Source organism: Desmodus rotundus, chromosome 3 (genome assembly GCF_022682495.2).
Source record: "Desmodus rotundus isolate HL8 chromosome 3, HLdesRot8A.1, whole genome shotgun sequence".
Lineage (NCBI taxonomy): Eukaryota > Metazoa > Chordata > Mammalia > Chiroptera > Phyllostomidae > Desmodus > Desmodus rotundus.
In genome coordinates this window covers 118,510,591-118,515,933 of record NC_071389.1, presented here as the reverse complement: position 1 = coordinate 118,515,933, position 5,343 = coordinate 118,510,591, and the positions used below count along the sequence as shown (strand labels likewise).

Genomic DNA, 5,343 nt, shown 5'->3' with positions numbered 1-5,343 from the left:
GCTCTAATGAGAACACCAGTAAATACAAATGCCTTCTATTTCATTTTAATGATGTGAAAATTAATTCACAAATTTGTTCCCAAGCACAATGATTAGTTCCTCTGTCATTCACTGCGTATCAAACAGTCCACTAATTAAATAGATCCACACAAAATGTTTTAAAATGTGAGCAAAATAAGGTCAGAAGAAATGATTCTCACAACCTTTAAGAAAATAAACAGACTAGAAACCTAGAAGTGCCTCACTGAACTCCCAATGCCTGTTACTGAAGGGAAGTAAAAAAGCCGCATTTGCATTATTACATCTGTACTAGATCAGCCATTGTTCAGTAGAAACAAATCACCTGACTTTTTCTGAGGTGATCTTAGATTCCGAGCTTGCTTCCCTTTGGGCTTTTCATAAACAAATATCTGAAGTCTCTAAGGAGGGGAGAGACCAGTTCCTCATTTCAACTTGCATCAGGTTTGGGGCGGGTCCATTGTTACAGGTGTGGGACTTGTTCTTCCGAGCCCTCGCCTGGCAGCTGGCTTTGTGGTCCTGTTGACTGCCTTGTCAGAACCCACCTGGACAATGTCACCTTCAGAGGCAGACCACCCACAGGTATTAGAGGCGACCTTCAGCTGCCATTGGGGGTTTCCCTGTTGCACTTTCCATTTGCTCAGATCCTGCTGCTACCAGCTTCTCTTGCTTCTGTCTTACTGGCTTCTCCAGGTCTAGAAGAATGGGTGACTCGTTAATCTGTACAGTTTCATTTCCAGGACACTGAGGCTGCTTCCCAACAGTGTGGGTGGTGTTTGCTGGGTTCTTGAAGCTTGGAAGGTCGAAGGCTTGTGAATTTTCTTTATAATGATCATCTATTGATTTAACCTTTTAGAGGATGGAAAGGAGAAGAGTTAGCCTGAATTCTTCAGTTAATGATTCCTAATCATATTCATAGAGGTCATCATTTAGGGAGGGCTTCCCAGGACATTCCACCATTATGTCTTTTAACCTTTGCACCAGGCCTGTGAGCAAGGTATTTGGATTCCTCTTCACAATGAGGCCTGGAGGTGAACAGTGGGGAATGGCTTGTCCTCGGTCACAGGCTAGCTGGCAGCGATGTGAGGAGGGGAGAGCAAGCAGTATGTCCAGAGCTTCCCCAAACCCTGCTGTATTTAAAGTTTCTCTGGTTCTGCGGTGAGTTATGTCAGCAGTTACTACTGCCTTGGTTCCAATAAATAAGTTCTACTGGACATAATAATCTCCTACTGGCTGCCACAGCCTTGAGTCAGGATGACTTGAAAGGAAACCCAAAGCAGTGTCCTAACCCCTCAAAGGAGAAGAAAAGCACAAGGACAGAGGGGAAACCTGAGGACTAAGACTTTGATAGAACTAGTCTGCAGGTGCCTATGTAAACAGACTGAATTCCTGTAAGGGGGTGGCTGCCTAGGACTTGGATGATGCTATAAAGAAGCTGTCAAAATCCCTGGGTGTGTATGTGTATGAAAGGGCCTGTAACTCAGCTCGGCCACCTGTTTGTTGGGAGAATGAGAAACTGTCCCCACCAGTTAAGACCTTGAAAAGAAATTGAATGTATCTGTTTTCATCAGGGGTCAGAATGGGCTTTTTCATTCTTCTCCAGCAACGCTGGTGTCAGCCGTGAAAGCAGCAGTCAGAAATTATGAATCTAAAAACGAAACCAGTTCACCGAACTGTAAGTTTCCTAACTGGTATTACCCTCTCCCAGGCACCCCAAATAAGGGTACCTTGTGCATTTTTATTCTACATGTAAAGTTCTGTATACTTGAGTCCTCAGCCCAAAATCTTAAAGCAAAACCAGCATTAAGGATTACAGATTTCTTTTGCGAATAAGAGCTGAATGATTTTAGTTGGTATCTAAGTGGCTTCTCAAACAACTGTCAATCCAAAATTCAGTAACTGTTAGTTTCATTTGGCCTTTAACCAGATGGGAACTAGGGAGTAAACATAGGAGAACGGGAAGTCCCCAAGATAAATGTCACAGCATTGTCATGACAATGTCATAACATTTGACTCCTCCTCTTTGCTGATAAGAGTAAATCTAAGAGCTTACTAACTTCCTCAACATAAAGTTTTTGAACCTGTATGCTTGAAACAGATTAGAAGAAAAACATTGAAGGGGAGAGCAGCTGCCATAGTCCAGTACACGAACTATAATGAGAAGCAATGAATAAAAATTAGGGAGCATATCAGTGTGAGGCCATTTAGTGTGGGGTAAGTAATCACATGCTATAAAAACCGTAACCAGCATTGCATTCCTCATAGAACTACATTAAAGGTAGATTATACTCATTGTAGTGCAGGGAGTACTATGAGTGATAACCAACTTAAGAAGGCCAGGTCATCAAGAGAGGGTGTACTGGTGTTGAGTGTTCTCTGCTACCAAGTTGAGGAGGTAAATAATACATCATAGAAGAAGTTCTACGAAAAAGTGGTGTTAGTGCAATGAAAATTTTATAGCACTAAAAAAGTAAATTATTAGCTATCCTTAAAATTTGTCTATCCAAGTGTGCTCATTCTTAAAGGGCACCAGCTTGCTGAGTTTCGCTGTTGAGTTATAGACTTGCTAAAATTACCATATTTTGCCATGTATAATGCACACCCACCTTTTTGGCCCAAACTTTCAGGGGAAAAAAATCTTTCCTTTAAATTTTTTAATTCAATTTTTTATTTATTTATATTTAGAAACAAAACCGGTTATCATATTCCAGGGTATTATTTTTGCATAGACATTGCTATTGCTTTCTAGAGCACTTTTAATGCATAAGCATAAATAAAAGAATTAAAAACACTTTATATAGACATGGAATTACCACTACCCATGTATAATATGCGTACTTATTTCTCCCTCAAAAATTTGGGCAAAACGGTGTGCATTATACCCACCAAAATATGGTATGTTATTGGAGATCTCAGAATGTGTGGTCAGCGCTAATGCTCCATCCAGAAACAAGCCATTCACAGTCTGAAACCACCTTCCACATTGTCCGTGGCAAGGGAAGAGAGCTGCCCACACATAACTACTTTCTTCATGTGGGAAACTACAAAATAATGGGACAACAATAGGTCATTTCCATGTCAACATGAGTCAGACTGCAGAGTGGGAGAGTCAGCTCTGCTTGAGCAAGGGAAGAGCTTAATTAACCAGGAGGTAAGTTTACATTAGTGATCCTAGAAAATGCCCCTAATCATAGTAGGGCAATTGGGTGACATCTGGATTTTTCTGTTCAGACTCACAAGTTGATTTTCCCAAACTTTGGATAGATATCTAGAATGTCTTTTGCCAAATATTTTACATTAATATTTTTGCAACCATGTCCATTCTGTAATTTAAAGTTTGAGGGAAGGAGTCTTATTTCCCTTGTTCTTACATCCTTACATCCCTGAAATACACCAAAGTATGTTTACATACATACATATGTACATATGTAAATAAAGTAATTAACATGTAATGTATATTTGATTCTATTAAAAGAGGATAATCAAAAGATGATGAGCTATCTGGCTTCTAAGAAGAATCTTAGGTCACTAAAAATTTTAAAGATTTTTAGTTTGAACTTGGAAGAGATATCAGGTAAAGAGCAAACAAATTTCCACATACAGGCTATTCAGATGAGAAGGCTGGACTCACTTAAGTTAGTTATCTTTCAAACATAAAGGATGCTGCTAATGTTAACTGAACTATCCTTATCTCCTATGCTGAATTATAAGTTTCATGTGAAATTTCAGACACCTTTTTTCTCATCTCTGTGTCCCTCATTTGTGACAGATTCCACACTCTGATCTCTATCACTAAAGATGCAACAACCTGCCTGTAATTATCCTCTGGAAAAGGATGAGGACATCCCAGAGGAAGGGTGGCACCTGGATGCGGAAACTGAACAACCCCAGTGTGGTCCAGAGAATAGCAACTCTGACGGTGTCCCCTGGAAGCTTCCAGCCACACAGCCTCTTAGCTGCATGGGGAAGACAGAGTCACCCCGCCCAGAGGAGCAGCCCCAAAGCCTCGGGGACTCTCTGCTGCACCCCCTGAGGAGCCTGTCCAAGAAGCAGTGTGAGAACCAGGGGAGTCTTCTCCACTTTGACCGGCAAGCCCCAGGGAGAATTTCCACCTCTCCCACTTTGAGAAGGTTAAGGGGCAGTGACTGTGGAACAAGGTTCTCCCTGCCTCAGCAAGAGGCCTTGGAAGGCCCCACCTGGGGAGGCTGGAAGGAGCCTGCAGGCTCCCCATGTTACCTTTCCAAGAGTCTACCTGGAAGCCCCAAAATTTCTTCATACTCCTTATCACCCAAACTCCACTCAAGATTGCCTCTGGATCCCACAAGGGTCCTCGATGCCACTGACTCATTTGAGCCCCACGCAGAGCCCACTGATGAGGCTGCCCTTCCAGTGTCTCTGCCTGTCCAAGAGGGGGGTCTTTCCCAGGCTTCTCTTTTGGGGAGACGAAGCCACTCACCGCCCAGCCCCGCTGCACAGCCCCCCAGGCCTCAGGTAACAGCTCTAAGCCTCCTACCTCTCCTTCAGTGAGCCACCAAGCAAAATAGGCCTTGGAGTTTCCACATTACCCCAAAGGCCAGGGGGGTTTGTGACGGGGACAGCACAAGAATCACAGCTGAGGGGACACACACTCTTGTGGACGCACTGACTCTCAAGTGAAAGGGGTACAGGAGTTTGGGGGAGGAGAATGGAGGTCTAGCTCACTTTCATCATCTATATCCCTGAAAGCACTTTAAGAAAGGGTCACCAAGGTCAGGCTAGAAGAGATGGTCTGTCGGGCACTGAGTAGTAAAGGTGGCCCTCTTGCAGGTACACACAATTGGAAGATGACGTTGTGTGGCCAGTTTAAATGGAAAGAAAGAGCAAATTATTCAAATTTGTAATCTTCTCCCCCTCCCTCCGAAAGAAGAGAAACTGAAAACATTTTATCTAGTCAAGTTAGTCATTTCTTGCTTAAAGGTGTCTGCTTCGGAATTTTGGGTGGATGTTAGCAAAACTAAAACATATATTTTTAAAATTTATTTCAGGGAGAAGAATTACATCAGTCCAGGTGTGTATGGATCTGTCTTTCTCCGATGTTGTGAAATCTGTTGACTGTTTACTTTTACATCTGTTTTTCTGTTCTGATGAAGCAAAGCTGATGCTTGTTAATCAGGGCACTTTGTTCACAGCCCCTAGGTCACTCTTCACATTTATAAGTAACAGCCTTAGTTTCAAGAATCTCCTTTAAGAGCACAGTGTTGTTTGTGGCTTTGGGGGGCAGGGTATGGTAGCCACACGCAGTCATGGTTTCATTTTGAATTGTCAATGAATTGGCCCTGTGGCTTC

The 5,343-nt window shown here is 42.7% G+C and overlaps 1 long non-coding RNA gene across 1 annotated transcript; it reads left to right on the top strand.

The window, feature by feature from the left end:
• The first annotated feature begins 462 nt into the window (after positions 1-462).
• On the top strand, positions 463-5,110 carry LOC128780427 (uncharacterized). The gene is made up of 3 exons (XR_011650926.1): positions 463-600; positions 3,788-4,509; positions 5,043-5,110. It is a non-coding gene; the product is annotated as an uncharacterized lncRNA (long non-coding RNA).
• Positions 5,111-5,343: the final 233 nt, after the last annotated feature.